This window comes from Sphaerodactylus townsendi, linkage group LG04 (assembly GCF_021028975.2).
Source record: "Sphaerodactylus townsendi isolate TG3544 linkage group LG04, MPM_Stown_v2.3, whole genome shotgun sequence".
NCBI lineage: Eukaryota > Metazoa > Chordata > Lepidosauria > Squamata > Sphaerodactylidae > Sphaerodactylus > Sphaerodactylus townsendi.
In genome coordinates this window covers 147,095,434-147,112,197 of record NC_059428.1, presented here as the reverse complement: position 1 = coordinate 147,112,197, position 16,764 = coordinate 147,095,434, and the positions used below count along the sequence as shown (strand labels likewise).

The 16,764-nt window shown below is 48.3% G+C and overlaps 1 protein-coding gene and 1 long non-coding RNA gene across 2 annotated transcripts in view; both read left to right on the top strand.

Moving 5' to 3' along the window:
* UNCX (UNC homeobox) overlaps positions 1–16,764 on the top strand; it is a 111,273-nt gene that overhangs the window by 73,257 nt on the left and 21,252 nt on the right. The window lies entirely within an intron of this gene.
* On the top strand, positions 3,419–11,216 carry LOC125430539. Its single transcript, XR_007244185.1, has 3 exons — positions 3,419–3,547; positions 4,502–4,641; positions 11,085–11,216. It is a non-coding gene; the product is annotated as an uncharacterized LOC125430539 (long non-coding RNA).

Here is a 16,764-nt window from a genome sequence, read left to right as displayed (position 1 = left end):
CTGCCTTCAGTCGTCTGGCTGGTTAAGCACTTCATTCCCTGTTCCAGAAGGCCATCTGCTGCCTTTTGCTGTACGTCTCTCCGAAAACCCCCGGCCTTGACAAGCGAGAGATACGTCAATGCAGTTATCAGCCGAACACAACATCTGCCATGCCCGTCACCCCCCATTGTAGGCCATTTAATCTGTCCCCCTCCTCCCCTTAACTGCAGACAACAGCTCCCTATATTATATTTTCCCACTCAATTAGCACTATCATCCAGCTGAAATAGAGGCCAATTTGCCTTTAATGACATCATTGTTAGGAGAATGGCAAGCGCCGGGTCCGGAGCTGTCACCGGATGGCGGGAGGCGAAACCCTCCTCTTTCCATGGCTCACCCTAACCCGAGGAAGGGGAGGCCGAAGCAGCCTATTGGAAGGCAGCCGTCAACCCCCGGCTGCAGACATTGTTTCCGACAGTTCGCAGAAGCACTGTGGCGGAAAATTGAGTCCAGATTCATTAGGTTTTTCAGTGTGCTGCTCAAGTCAGTTAAATTGATACATTTCCTAACAAAATTGAAGTGCTTTGTGCTGCTAGCGGAAAGCCTGGTGACCCTATTCGGCCCACTGAGCAGCCAAAACGAGCTGATGGATCCATTAGGCCGTGCCGAAGCCTTCTCCCCCTGCCCGTCTCCCCTCCGTTCCTGAGTGACACAGTAAATCTGAGCCAATTTCAGTCCCTAATCATCATTACGAACCCCCCTCCACTGTTCATTTATTACTTCTACAATTCTAATATGGCGCAGGAATGGGTCAGCACCCAGGGAGGCACCAATGGGCTTGAACAGCCCCATAATCCTTTCCCTTTAGCTTTCTGGAGGGAGCCGAACGCCTCCCGATGGTTTCTAGGCACCCCTCCACACTGCCCACGCTTGAGTCCAGGGCGACCACTCAACCCCCCAAATCAGGAAGGGACGCAATTGGAACCGTGTAAGAATCCTGAACGGCGACAGAGAGAAAGAAGAAGATCTGCACCCAGGGTGAGAAGCCAAAAAAAGGGAGACGGCAGCAACGGCCACATGCTGATCACAAAAATTGACAATGCCTCAGGCCAGCTGAGGGTAACCTCAAGGGTTGTCTGGCGACTGGAACAGGGGTTTCTTTTTGTGTCCGTCCACGCATGCGTGTGTTTCCAGACGGGGCGATCGGTGGGAGGCCTGGCTGGCTCCCAGGGGCTGACATGCCAGGCTGTTTGGCACGGGTGTGGGATTGACAGCTGTCTGGCGTGGCGGTGGGGTGGCATGGCCGCCGTGGCCCGGCGAGGGCTTGATGAGCCGGCGGAATGGCGAGCGTGTGTCAGGGATCTGGTAAAGCGATTAGCGTCCCGGTTTCGCATCTGGTGCGCTTGCCTGCGCAATTTTGAACTGGCATGGGAAGCAACGCTCGCCCCCTCCCCTCCCACTAACTTCCACGTGCTCTTGCTTATCACGGGTGGAAGAGATCCAAAGGAGGCAACTGCTCGACGTGTGTGGCGATCCAGTTTCAGCAAGAGGCAGATCCAGATTTTTGATCCATGGATTCCATCTGCCAGCAGCTCCTCGGCCATATTTCTCAGCTTCCTTTTGGTGAGTAACATTGGTCAAACGCAGCCAGCCCTCCAAGCATGAGGTAATAAATCCCCTTTCCCCATTCTCTCAGCGGGTTTCAGCTTGAACAGTGCAGTCCTAGACAGGGTTACTCCAGTGTAAGAGCATTGAATGGACTTAGACTGGAATATTGCTCAGTACTGTGTTGTTAAGTCAGGGATCCCTGATTTTTTTTTGGCATGTAGGTTCTGAGAATTTTAAGGATGGCTACTACCACAAGATAGCTGTCACCGAGGGCTGGGGTCAGTCAAGGAATGTCGCAAGCGTCCTCCTCCTGTGTAATGAACTGTTTCTGGGTTCTTCAGCTATGACCAGGTTGCAGAAAGTCTGGATTGGCTCTTGGCTTTGGTACAGCAATGGAGAACCTCTAATAATCAGAGCAGACATGGTTGACTTTGACGGATGGACGGTCTGGCTCTATAAGCAACGTTAGTTCCTCTGATGGCTAGAAGAGAGGCAGAATCAAAGCAGGGGTTGATGGGCCGTACCACCTCCAATTGTACTTCCAAACAAGGGGCTATACCGCACGAAAACGTTTGCCGAACAGTTGCAGAACATTTTCGATCTCCCCTGTTCGTCCACACTCGTGCTCTTGAAACGATTCCTGACCGTCATTTTGTGTCCCGCCCCTTAAAAAAATTTCTGTGGAATCGATTCTTCGACGCTTCCGTGCCTTGTGCTGCGGTTCCCCATAGCTCGGGTATCTGAAGTTTCGAAGCTTTAGAAATGATGAAAATAAACAGGTGACAGAGGGAACAGAGGGAGCTCAGCGATGTGGTAGAAAATGCTGCCTAGGAGGGCCTTTGGGGATGGCAGAGAGGCGTGGAGAACATATTAAATAGATCACACAGCCATGAAAATGGTTTGAAAACATTTCAGGCTAAAGAATCGCTATAAAAGAGCATGCGTATGCAATGTTTCCAGGCTGGAAATTACATGTTTTCAGAACGCAAGGGGAGAAAACCGTGCGGAAGTTCATGGAAACAAGGTTTTATTTCCTGCCTCAAAATGTTTCATTTTGGTTGTGTGGAAAGGGGGCCTAAAGTGGGCAAAATGGTTTTTTTAAGGCTTTTCCAGTGTCACCCAAATAGTGCCCAGCTGTTGCGGCCCTCCAGGAAGGCCGGCAAGCTAAGTGTTTAACATTTGGGCAGAAAATAATCTTGCCGTGTTCTGGAAACTGAGTTTGAACTGTCTGGCGCAAGTAGGATCCACATAACTGTCCATGGCCCCTTACGCACATGCAGAATAATGCACTTTCAATCCACTTTCCCAATTGTTTGCAGGTGGATTCTGCTATTCTGCACTGTAAAATCCAGCTGAAAAGTGCATTGAAAGTGGATTGAAAGTGCATTATTCTGCAAGTGCGGAAGGGGCCTGAGTCTGATCAAAGATAAAGCAGACTTCTCTTGGCATGGGGTAGGTTTGCCAAGATCTAGAATTACAGCCATTCTCCAGGCAACAGAGACTAGATGCCCTGGAGAAAATGGCCCCTTCCGCACACGCAAAATAATGCGTTTTCAAACCACTTTCACAACTGTTTGCAAGTGGATTTTGCTGTTCTGCACAGCTTCAAAGAGCATTGAAAGCAGTTTGAAAGTGCATTATTCTGCATGTGCGGAATGAGCCAATGACTGCTTTGGAGGGCGGACTCGATGGCGTTATACTCAACAGAGGCCCCTCCCCTTCTCAAGCCCCACCCATTTTCAGGCTCCACCCCCAAATTTCCAGAAACTTCTGAACCGGATTGGCGTCTGTAGCATGGGAAGTTGAGTCTGCTTCTTTTAACTGAATTTGTCCAGATTTTCTTTATCTGAGAAGAGTTTGGATTCTGATGTTCTCCATCCGTGACTTCCAAGCTGCACCGAAACAAAGCCTCCTGACAAGTGCGTGACAACATGTGCATGGACTGACCCACAGTGAAGAGGTGAGCCACAGGGAAGTTACCCACTAAGGTCTGAAGTTGCCAGCCTCCAGGTAAGGCCTGGTGATCCCCCAGATTACCAACTGAGCTGCAGACTAAAGACACTACATTTCCCTTGGAGAAAATTGACTCTACAGTATTATACCCGGCTGAGATTCAGCCCTTCCCCAAATTCCACCCTCTCCAGAGTCTTAGGAGGCCACAAACTGAACATGAGTCAGCAGTGTGATGCAGCGGCCGAGAAAGCCAATGTGATGCTGGGCTGCATCAATAGAAGTATAGTGTCTAGAACAGGGGTAGGGAACCTGCGGCTCGAGAGCCGCATGCGGCTCTTCTGCCCTTGCACTGCGGCTCCACGAGCCGAGCCGCTGGCCCCATCCTTGCCTGCCCTGCTTCCCCTCTCGCCCACCCTGTTGGAGCGGGGTGGGTGCTTTCCCGGCGGCCGGTGAGGCCAAGCTGCCGGCTTCATCCTTGCTCACATCCATGTGCTTCTCAGAATGAGCGGAGTAAAAGGTAACCCCCCCCTATATATATATAGTGTTATCTTTATTTTAAATGTCAAAAATTATTTGCGGCTCCAAGTGTTTTCTTTTCCTGTGGAAAACGGGTCCAAATGGCTCTTTGAGTGTTAAAAGTTCCCTACCCCTGGTCTAGAACGAGGGCTGTAATTACACCTTTCCATTCTGCATTGGTTAGACCTTACCTGGAGTATTGTGTACAGTTCTGGGCACCACAATTCAAGAAGGATATTGACAATCTGGAACGGGTCCAGAAGAGGGCAACCAAAATGGTCAAAGGTCTGGAATCCATGCCCTGCGAGGAGAGACTGAGGGAGTTGGGGATGTTTAGTTTGGTGAAGAGAAGGTCAAGAGGTGACATGATAGGCATGTTTGGATATTTGAAGGGATGTCATGTTGGTGTTTCCCTTGTGTAATCTAAATTGTTGTTGTCTGTCAGACAAAGCCCATCCCTGCCAGATTTCACCAGCTTCTTCCCATGAACCATCAGACTCCCACAACAATCCGCAATGGTCCTACTCCAGGCCAAATATATTTCGCCAAGCTCTACACCGGTCCGACACCTTTTGGAAACCAAAAGTAAGTCAAGCCTATGTGGACATATTTTTGCCAGATGGTTGTTACATCCTGATGTATATGTGTCGTCAAGTTGCAACTGAACTCATGGTGACCCCAGCAAGGGGCTTTCAAAACAAGCAAGAAACAGGGGTGGTTTGCCATTGCTTTCCTCTGCAGAACGTTCCCTGGTGGTCTTTCATCCAAGTATCGATGCTGCTTATCTTCCAAGTGATGGCGACCTCAGTAAGGGGCTTTCAAGGCAAGTGAGAAGCAGAGGTGGTTTGCCATCACCTTCCTCTGCAGAACCTTCCTTGGTGGTCTCTCATCCAAGTATCGACCCTGCTTATCTTCCAAGTGATGGCGACCTCAGTAAGGGGCTTTCAAGGCAAGTGAGAAGCAGAGGTGGTTTGCCATCACCTTCCTCTGCAGGGCCTTCCTTGGTGGTCTCTCATCCAAGTATCGACCCTGCTTATCTTCCAAGTGATGGCGCCCTCAGTAAGGGGCTTTCAAGGCAAGTGAGAAGCAGAGGTGGTTTGCCATCACCTTCCTCTGCAGAACCTTCCTTGGTGGTCTCTCATCCAAGTATCGACCCTGCTTATCTTCCAAGTGATGGCGCCCTCAGTAAGGGGCTTTCAAGGCAAGTGAGAAGCAGAGGTGGTTTGCCATCACCTTCCTCTGCAGAACCTTCCTTGATGGTCTCTCATCCAAGTATTGACCCTGCTTATCTTCCAAGTGATGGCAACCTCAGTAAGGGGCTTTCAAGGCAAGTGAGAAGCAGAGGTGGTTTGTCATCACCTTCCTCTGCAGAGCCTTCCTTGGTGGTCTCCCATCCAAGGTAATTGACAGGCCCGAGGTCATCCTGTGACCTCTGGGGCAGAGTGGAGATTCACCCTACTCTGATATTCCAAACTCTGATACCCTGATAAACAAAGAGAAGAGATTCCTTTGCAATAGTAGCACGGGGGTTACTGATATACTAGATATACTGTGATTCTTCACAGGAAAAGAGGTCCATATTCTTAGGACTGAACAGGTTCAGAATAAAAACCAGAATCTCCGTATTGTGTGGGCTCCAAGCACAGAAAACCAATTTCTGCCCCAGGTGCCTTCTCCCTCTCCCTTTCCTTTCCGGTCTCAGGTTCAAATTCTGACTCCGCTGCAAACTCTCTGAGCTACAGTTCTTGATTGACAAGCCAGCACGGCGTAGTGGTTAGAACGTCAGTCTCGGATCTGAGAGACGCCAGTTCAAATCCCTGCCTTGCCACTGAGGCTGAACCCTTTCAGCCTAGCCTACCTCACAGGGTTGCTGCTGCGAGAATAAAGTGAGAGGGGAGAGGATGTTGGAGAGGAAGGTTGGGTATGAATGAAGCGAACACGACAACAATGTCAAAACAACCAGGAACGTGTTGACAAAAGCATGGCCGTCCTTGCAGGTTCGTTGTAACAATCACAAGTTCATGAACACGGGCAGTTTGCTGTGCTGTCTGAATGCTGAAGCACTATTATTGTGGTTTTAGTATTTTTGAGGCCAAACATAAGAACATAAGAACATAAGGAAGAGCCTGCTGGATCAGACCAGAGTCCATCTAGTCCAGCTCTCTGCTACTCGCAGTGGCCCACCAGGTGCCCTTGGGAGCTCACCTGCAGGTTGTGAAAGCAATGGCCTTCTGCTGCTGCTGCTGCTGCTCCCGAGCACCTGGAAACGAGTCCAGAACTGCCAAAACTGAGCATCTTTCGCATCGTCGAATTTTCTAAGCACCACTGGGGGTACAGGAAGCTAGGAAGCGAGTCTGGCGCAATCCGCTGTTTTACAAATCGGTGCTGTTTATTTAAGGCGCTCCGTTCACGTCATCCCCTCGGCGGTCTGCAAGGGGCCGGCTTGAAGCAGCCCGTTAATTCCTGCGACGGCACTTTTGGGCTCCCCAAAACCCAGCAGAACCCTTCTGCCGTCCTTCCAGCCAGGTTCTAGCGCCGGCTGTTAGCATCTGCTTTGGCATATGCTCCGAGCATACATTGTAGGGCCCCGGTTCATCTTTTCCTTTATGCCGGCCTAAAGCAAGAGGAAGTGGAAAACTGTCTCGGGCCCAGAAATCCCCCCCTGAACAAATGTTTTGGAAGCAGATGGCCAATTCTGTTCCATGCGGTTCTTCTCGGCTGTGCTCTTGTTGGTTGCTCCTGAAATTTAAGATCTTCGACATGCGCACGTTTTTAAAAAAATGCTTTTGTTTCAAACTGTGGAATTCTAGCTGCCCGTTTGTCATCCCAGGGCTGGCACTGTCAAAACCACCTTTGGGCTAGTTTGCCATACATCAGCCTTAGCGAAGGATGCCAGCTTTGTAACTCATTGAGTTTAAGGCTAGAAAGAGGTGTCGGGTTGACAGTGCCAAGATCCCACTGGGGGAACTTCCTAGCGGAGGGGAAGTCCAGGGTGGTGTAGTGGTTAAGAGCAGGTGCACTCTCATCTGGAGAACTGGGTTTGATTCCCTGCTCTGCCACTTGAGCTGTGGAGGCTTATCTGGGGAACTAGACTAGCCTGCGCATTCCAACACACGCCAGCTGGGTGACCTTGGGCTAGTCACAGTTCTTTGGAGCTCTCTCAGCCCCACCCACCTCACAGGGTGTTTGCTGTGAGGGGGGGAAGGGAGATTGTCAGTCCCTTTGAGTCTCCTTAGAGGAGAGAAAGGGGGGATATAAATCTAAACCCTCTTCCTCTTCCTCTTCCTCTTCCTCTTCCTCTTCCTCCTCCTCCTCCTCCTCCTCCTCCTCCTCCTACTACTACTACTACTACTACTACTACTACTACTACTACTAGATGGACAGCGATGTTACCAGTGATACAACAACATCACTTCTGGTGCACTTTTTTAGCAATCCAAGACTCTCTGGTATCTGGTCAAAACTTGCGAGCCCCTCCTGTCGGTAGTTCCTCCCTGCCAGTCACCTGACTAGCAGCAACTGGTGATTTCCCTGCCCCTGGAACAGCTCTGGCAAATCCGGGTGAGGAACAGTGCCGGACTGATCCTTTCCCTTCCTTGAATTTTTCACCCATTCTTGAAAGAAGGACAAAATATTTTGACAAGATGGGGTTTCCCAGGCTCTGTCAAGTCTCAGCTGACTTAGGCGACTTCTTCTGGAGCTTTCAAGACCAGAGACTAACCACCGTGGTTTGCCGTAGCCGTCCTCTGCATAGCTCAGGTTAGATCTCAGAATCTAAGAAGGGTCAGCCCCAGCTAGTTCTTAGAGGTGGAGGTCCAGAATTGCCACATGGAGACAGACCATGGAAAACCACCTCTGTTTGCCTGTGCCCTAAACTGGATGGCCAAGACTAGCCATTATCACCAGATATCAGAAGTTAAGCAGGATCGCTCCTGGTTAGTCCTTGGATGGGAAACCATGCAAGTGAGTCTAGGGTTGCCACACGGAAGCCGGCAATGACAAACCACCTTTGAAGGTCTCCTGCCCTGCCTTGGATAGCCTGATCTAATCAGATCTTAGCAGCTGAGCATGGTCAGCCCTGGTGAGCCCTTGAATGAGTGACCACCAAGGAAGTCCTGGGCTGCGACACAGAGGAAGGCGATGGCAAACCACCTCTGAACATGTCACGTGTTGAAGACCTCATGAGGGGTCACCATAAACCAGCTGCAACTTGACGTCCAAGAAAGTAAACAAACAAGTAAAAAAAACCCACAGATATGTTCTTCCTCAGAACTTCCCTGCCCCGTCTTGGACTCCAATCCCCCTCCTGATGTTTGTGTTTCCCTTCCTCGCAGCGCATCTTCGCCCTCAACATCTCAACACCTATTTAAGACAAGTGTCATGTCTTTCTGTTTGCAAGCAGCGAGTTTTCTCTGTGCTTTATCCCCTGGAGGGCTTGTTCGGTGGGTTTATTGACTAAATAAAGGTATCGATTGGTTAAGAGCTTTCCCACTTCCTTTCGATGGAAAATATCGTTATGTCTCTCCTCTTCCATGGACACCAAGCGAGAGGTTCGTTTTAGCGGCGCCATAAATTTCCATCTCGCCTTTGTAAACAAGCAGGTTGGGCGGTCCGCAGGGGTTAATTTGGCCCTGTTAAACGTCGTGATGATCCTCTTGGGCTGGAAGCTAGCTAACTTTCCTTGGGAGCTGAAAGAGAACGCCACGCTCCCTTTACACCTTTGCTATGGTTACTGCATTAACCCTGACATCATCCACGGAAGGGCTGGGAAATAAATTAGCCCGGAAAACCCGTGTCCCTCCCTGCCTTAAAAACCTAAGGGCCCATTCTTCTAATCAGCCGAATCAAGTGGGGTTAATAATCCTGACCCACTTTTCATAGGTGGTGGGAGAATTACCTAGGTGACATACGGGGAAAGAGCCACAAAACGCTATTATTTTAGAGACGATTCTCTCGTATGACTTTTCGATGCAGTAAAAATCAGCGTGGGGTTGATCGCCGTGAGACTATGTTTACCAATTTAGTTCCACGTAGTGAATATTTCATTCCTGGGCCATGTGACCCAAGCTGGGGTTTACTATGGCTGAGTCATGTAGACATGCGTCACTTGGTTTCCGAGCTGGGAAAAGCTCCTAGCGAACGTTCAGAGGCATATCTAGGGAAAATGTAGCCCACTGCAAACTCTGAGTTTTCTGCCCCCCCCATGGGCGGCCGCCCTCCCCCACCACGACCAAATAACTGTTAAGAGCAGGTGCAAATGGACAGCTAGATTTCCAGAGTTTCAAACAAAACTCTGGAAAACAAAACAAAACTCTGTGTATGGACCCGGGGGGAAGGAGGAGGAGTGTGGAGGGCAGTTTTATGCCCCTCACATGAATAAATGGCTGCAGCCCATGGACATTTGACCCCATATGTCCCCCTAGGTGGTACGCCCCTGCGAACATTCGCAATGCACGTGTTCAGTTTGTGCCAATTGCACACCTAAGCTTTAAATAGAATATGTTACGACATGAATGCATGGCATGTTCACGGTGGGACAGGGATGGCTACATTATTAACCTGTATTGGGTCTACTATGGATACACAATTAGTCGCCATCTTGGATGATACTGTCAGGGGGATTGCAACTAAGTGACTGAGATGTATTCCTAGCTTAATGTAATTGCTACAAGATATATGCAACCAGTCTGCTATATGTTATCACTGCCGTCTTGGGACATTCTGTCCTTGCTCCTTCCTTTATGGCTTCACACAGCGAGTAGATAACTAAGCTTTCCCCTGACACTTTGGTCTCGTGGGAACTGGGGTTGTTTCTGTTATCCTGTGGGAGTAGGGTGCCAGGTGGCTCTCTTTCAGCTCCCAAGGAAAGTTAGCTGGCTTCCAGCCCAAGAGGATTCTGTCTGTCGCCGATCTTGGGGCGCCTTGGTTCCAAACTAACTCTCACATTTCCTGGGAAACTGGGAGGGGGGATTGCAATGGTCTGATCAGCAACACCGATTCCATTTATCCTCTTCAGGTCCGAGACCTAACAGATACATACCTTATATTTGTAACGTTTTAGTGGTTTAAATATCGTTATCGTTTTAAATTTATTTTATGACTAATTTATGCATTTTAAGCTATGCTTGTAAACCTGGCTAGGGCAGGGTATCAAATTTAATTTTAAAAAGATACAAATTGAAACCGTGAATATATACATGGACAGCATAACTCCCTGTAGATATTATTAGTCCCATTAGTTAGCTAGCCAGTCAGTATTTAGGGTTTGGCATCGTTTTTTTTGTAGAGGATCGCTGATTGGTTTGCATCACCGACGTGACTAATCAGAAAGAGTTCCCGAATGGTTTGTTTCCTGTGTTATGCATTGAAGAATGGGATACCATTTGGAATTTTTTCCTGCCAAAACAAAAAAAATGTGCCACATTAACAAAGTATAATACATCAGTGTATAAGTGTTTTTAGAGCAGTGGTGGCGAACCTATGGTACGGGTGCCAGAGGTGGCACTCAGAGCCCTCTCTATGGGCACTCATGCACAGAGTTCATCATGTGGGAGGGGGGTGGAAAATCACCCCCCCCCCCGCACACACACACCTAGGCTGACCTTGGCATGATCCTTTGCCTGGGAGTAAGCTCGGTTGCTGGCAATGGGGCTTGCTTCTGCGTAAACCCTCCTAGGATCATGATTCACCCATTTGAAACGTTGCACGGTTGCTTCACCAAGCTTACTCCTGAGTAATGCACACCTTGGAGCCAACCATTTTTTCTAAACTAAAACCTCAGTATTCAGGTTAAATTGCCATGTTGGCACTTTGCAATAAATAAGTGGGTTTGGGGTTGCAATTTGGGCACTCGGTCTTGAAACGGGTCGCCATCACTGTCTTAGAGTAACATTTGGGCTTCTCCCATTTATCCCACAATTATTTTTCAGGGAAAGAGATGGGGAAAGTTTCATGATTCCCTGCCTTATGAATCCCACCCCCCCCCCCCAAACCATTTATTCGTTGCTATTCCTTTTCCTGGTCTGCAGGCCTGCTGCCATGTTAAAGAAAACCTTTGTTTCTTCTGCGGATAATTCCAGCTGATCAGGGACCAAATGGACAATACGAGGACGTCTTATTTTTTTGCACAGAGCAGCCAACAAGCACGTCACAAAGTCAACTCAGAGCGAGGACAATATTTTCTCCCTCCCTCTGAATGGGTGAACATTCCTGTCCTTTTCCACAGCACCCCCAATTGGCGAAGTGTGTGTGTGTTCTGCAGAGGGTAAATTTGTTGCGGCTTATCTGAGAGCCACCGTTGTGTAGTGGTTAGGAGCAGGTGCACTCTAATCTGGAGAACTGGGTTTGATTCCCAGCTACCACTTGAGCTGTGGAGGCTTATCTGGTGAACCAGATTAACTTGTGCACTCCAACACATGCCAGCTGGGTGACCGTGGGCTAGTCACAGTTCTTGGGATGTCTCTCAGCCCCACCCACCTCACAGGGTATTTGTTGTGGTGGGGGGGAAGGGAAAGGAGATTGTAAGCCCCTTTGAGTCTTCTTACAGGAGAGAAAGGGACTCCTCCTCTTCTTCTTTTTAGGAAACAGACTCCTCCTCTTCTTCTTTTTAGGAAAATATACCTCAGTACACAGTTTCAACCAAACCTACATCACAGGGTTGTTGTGACCATAATATGGAGCAGTGGAGAACAGTGTAAGGTAAGAAAGGGACTCCTCCTCTTCTTCTTTTTAGGAAACAGACTCCTCCTCTTCTTCTTTTTAGGAAAATATACCTCAGTACACAGTTTCAACCAAACCTACATCACAGGGTTGTTGTGACCATACTATGGAGCAGTGGAGAACAATGTAACGTCCTTCAGGTTCTACTGGAGAGAAAGGCCACACATAAAAAGTAAATAATGAAGTCCCTGAATGAATGCAGACTGGTTGGGCAGTGGGAGGGGAGGTGTTGCGGGTGCAAAACTCTCCGATAATTTCCCTGTCTGTTACAACAGAGAACCGTGGACGTTTTTGTTTGCCGTTAACTGGCAATTGAACTTCCACGTCGCCTACTTTAGCTGCGCTAAATAAAGATTGACAGTTTATTTCCAGACATCCCCGTTCGAAAGTGCGTCGAGCGACTGCAAAATAGGCCCCAGACATTTGAAATAAATACTTATGGGCCCCGATGACAGACAAGAAAGAACACAGCCAGAGCTCTGTCGCAATCTTTCCGAGCTGTCACACTCTCTGATCGGTTGTTCTTTATATATATATATATGTTTTACTTTTGCAAACGGAAACACAGCTGATTTCTTATCAGATGTAAAAGAAAAACATGCACGCGGCACTTTCTTAAATGGTTACCGCCTGCGTGAAAGTGACATTGCAAATGGGATGTGACTTTGTCTTGTCTGCGTTGTAATTGATCTGCGCTCTGGAAGAGGGAAGGGGAAACAGACACGAGCGTGTTCATCTTCGGTTCCAATCGCCCGCCCTCTTTCCCCTTTTCTGCCGGCGCCACTTACCGCGTTCCCACCAATCTGCTCAAGGCCTTGAGTGATAGCAAACTGTTATCAACTCCAAAGGGGCAGGAGGGAATGAAAAGAGTCGTGTTTGTAGAAAGAAATAAAAACAGGTTTAAAAGAAACCCCTGTAAACGTCTTAATGCAAGGTGTCGGTTTCAGTGTGGATGAATTTTTTTTTATTATGCATATCAAAGCGTTGAAATTAGCTGTTTTGGACATCTCCCTGAGGAGAGGAGAGGAGGGGGGCGGGGAGAAATTAAGGTGACTGACGGATAGGCAGGAGGGCAAATGAAAGAGGTCTTGAAAGCCGGCACCTGTGCCATCTCGAGCTTGGCAGGCCAATAAAAGGCAGAAAAGGGAGATTGGCATCTTAACGGGATCCTATTGTGTTTCGTTAGCCGGGTGCCACTTGGAAAGTGAGGATGTCCATCAGTGTCAAAGGAAGCAGAGAAAGGCTTGCAGACAGCGTGGAGGCGGCTAGGAAATCTGGCCTCGATGTTTGAGTGTCCACAAGAACAGTTATTTTGCAGAGTTTGAAGATGTACCCGTGCAAACTGGTTACAGAGACCCAGTGTCCCACAATCCTAAGCGAGACCACAGGTGGCCAAACTGGGGAGAGTGGGGTCCGAAAAATGAACGAGGGGCTCACCATCAAAGTCGTTAAAGCACCACAGATAGTTCATGACTTCTTCTGCCCCTTTGCAGTTCTGCTGATGGTGAAATTGTGCTCTTAGTAGACCACAAACTGAACATGAGTCAACAGTGTGATGCGGCTGCCAAGAAAGCCAATGCGATTTTGGGCTGCATCAATGGGTGTGGGATGCAATTGTACCTCTCTTTCTGTGCTGGGCAGACAAAAAAAAGAAGCCAAAAACGGTTCTTTTTGAAACATCTGCAAGATGTTTTATTTGCGTTGTGCAGAAAGAGCCTGAATCATTATAAGATGTTGTCCTAGCGGTATTGGGCATGGTTGGCACATTGTGTTGTTATTTTTTAAGAGGATATGACTTTGTGTGGAAGTCCTGAGTGCCACTTGTGGCCTTTGAGTCAGGCCGGCTGAGTGGCCCATTCAGTACTAAGAAGGATTTTTAGGGCTTGGCTCTGTTAGTTCCTGGCTACCAGTAGCCCTCCGGCAAGGTCATGTGATCAGGGAGCAAGATCATGTGATCCAGAAGAAGTTCACACCTTGACCACATGTTGGGCTAACTATGCTTTCTAAGCATGGGCTTTAAATGGAACGCACTTTTAATTCTTTAATTTTGTTTCTTCCTCTTGCCCCCCTTAGACATGGTAACGCACAGGGCGAATTTCCATGCACGGCAGTCAACCGACTGAAGTTTGAATGTAAATGTTATGCCACATGTCATTTACATAATGGCCCAGTTGCCATGACGCCACGTGCATAAAAATCAATCAATCAATAAGCGGGATTGTTGTCAATGGAGATTTTATGCAAGCGTGAGCCCGGCCCACCGGCCTGTCTTTGGCTCACCCTCGATTTCTCTTCTCACCTTCTCACCTTCTCACCTTCATCTTGAACGAGGGCTTCCCATTTGTCGGCGTTGATGTCATTCAGGAATAACAATCCTAATAATGCTTTTAAAAATGCTTTTATCAGACTGATTGAGATCCGTTTAGCCGTTTCCTGCGCATGCCACCCAGGAACGCCCGAAGGAGAAAAGGGTTTTCGTCAACGACTAAGAAATCTATTTGTTGGAGGGTAGAGGGGATATCTCTGAAGAGGAAGGCCATTTGACTTGAGAGCCATGGAGGTCATTTCTTAAGTGAATGGTAATTTGCCCACAGTGTTTGGATAATCAGATCCGATGTTCACCTCGAGCGTTTGCACGCGGAGATGTCAAAATCAGCTGAGAACTGGCAGAGAAGAGAAGTGGGAACAGAAGTTGAGGTTGCCAACTCCAGACTGGGAAATTCTGGAGATCTGGGGAAGGGGGGGGATTTGGGGAAGAATTTCACCTAGAATCTATCATTTATTTATTTACGTTTATCCCCCCGCCCTTTGACACAATCTCAGGGCGGGTGGCAAGAAAGGCCACGCGAAATCTCATCCCAAATTGGCGAAATTGCAACAAAATGCCATCCTAAAAAAACCGAGACAATCTAGTACCTTAACACAAAAAAGGGAGGGGTGTATGGATAACTCAGGGACCTTCTCCCAGTGGGGGAAGTTGGCCAAACACCCGGGTGAAAGGACGGTCTTCGCCAGGTGCCCAAACTCCAAGAGAGTAGGTACCTGGTAAACCTCTGGAGGAAGGGCATTCCACAATGTAGGGGCCACTGTAGAGAAGGCTCTACAGGCTGCCACCCCTTACATCCAAAGGGGGTGGGACAGCCAGGGGGCCTCCCCTTCCAAACTCAGTGTCTGGGCAGGAATATATGAGCGGATGCGCTCTCTCAGGTACCCAGGTCCAAAGCCATAGAGTTTGCCCTCCAAAGCTGCCATTTTCTCTGTGGTAAGGAAACAGCAAAGTCAGTTTTCTCAATAGACTGGAGATCCATTGTCATTCTGACAGTTCTCCAGTCCCAACTGGAAACGGGGGTCCCTAATCTGCAGGAAAGGAAACGTCCTTGTTTTGGAAATGTCCTCACCACTTCTCCAGAGAACCTGCTCCAAACGGATCTATTATTTAAGGGATGCATCAACTGCTTAATTTCTCCCCACCTCGATGCTGGGTTCGCAGCACAGCCTCATCATTTAAAAACAATTAGACGTTCAAAATGGCAAATGTCCAGAAAAAAGAAACAACGGAGCATCTAATTTAAAGGAAAAAAATGGGGAAATTTTATTTCCCCAAAGCAGAAGCTGATGACTAATTAGGCTAGGAAGCACTCCCCCTTTCTATGGAAGACCTGCAGATTCAAGGGATCGGGAAAGCAATGAACAATGTCGGTTTGCCATCTCAAGACCACTGTGATGCAACTTAGCTGAGTCGCAACGGACAAGGATCTAGTGGGGGAAACTTTGGCACAGTTTTCAAGGGTAGGTCCACGTCCGGTACCTTGGCAGCAATCTAGAAGACCCCTGAGTTCAGCGCTGAGGTCCAAAAGCTCAGACCAGCAATTGAGCGGGCCTGGAAGTTTTTCACAGAGGACCACCTGTCTGGATAGCTGATTGGCACACTGTGGTTTTCTTAACTGGGGAGTCTAGGTTCTCTGCCTAGGTGCTTGTCCTTTGCACATGTCTGAATACAATGGATGAAAAGCGGCGAGGTATGTCTCAAATCATCTATTTGACCCACTATGGACGTGTATCCTGAGATGATGATGAAGAGGAAGAGCAGGGGTGTTTGTATTTATACCTCACTTTTCTCTCCTATAAGGAGACTCAAAGCAGCTTACAAACTCCTTTCCCTTCCTCTCCCCACAACAGACACCATGTGAGGCAGGTGGGACTGAGAGAGTTCGGAGAGAACTGTGACTGGCCCAAGGTCACCCAGCAGGAACGTAGGAGTGGGGAAACAAATCCGGTCCTCCAGAAATGGAGGAAGAAGAAAGCACAGTTGCTTCCTTACTAATCAGCAATGGTGGAGATCGCTTGGCATCAGTCTCTATTCTGCCAGTGGGCCAGAGCCTCCAACGGATCCACCTTTTCTCTCTTCCTTCCCAGCAGCCAATGGGAAGGAAGACACAGCTCAAGAGAGACAGAGAGAGAGCGGTGCCCCTGGCCAGAGCCGCCTCTCTCGGAACGAGGCGGGAGGGGTGGAGGAATCAAAACTTTAAGGTATATGAACTGTGAAATTAAATCGAAATACTCAAATAAGGAATCACATCACAACATAAGCAAAGCTGTTTACCAGGGCTTGAAGTTAAATACAGATTTTTTCATAAAATCCAAACACGAAATGCAATAAAGTTCTGTGGAATGTTAAATATAATTTAGCGGGGAGGGGCGGGGAGGGGAGGGCAGCAAAAATATGTTCTCAGCTGTCGTAAACCCTCTTTTCGGGTGTCATTTACTAGAGAAAACGAAAGCAGGCAGGCATTGCTATAACAAATCTGCCTTTCTCATGTGTTTTTTCTTCCCTGAGTAACCTTGGTCATATCCATCTGAAGCTCTTAAAATTTGCATCGTGTCTTACAGGCAAGAACTAATTAATAGAGCAGTTAGAAACACTAGGGACTCTAGACAAGGCGCTTCTTAGGATGGGACGAGTTGACTGTTAAGACGCCTAGAAGGCCT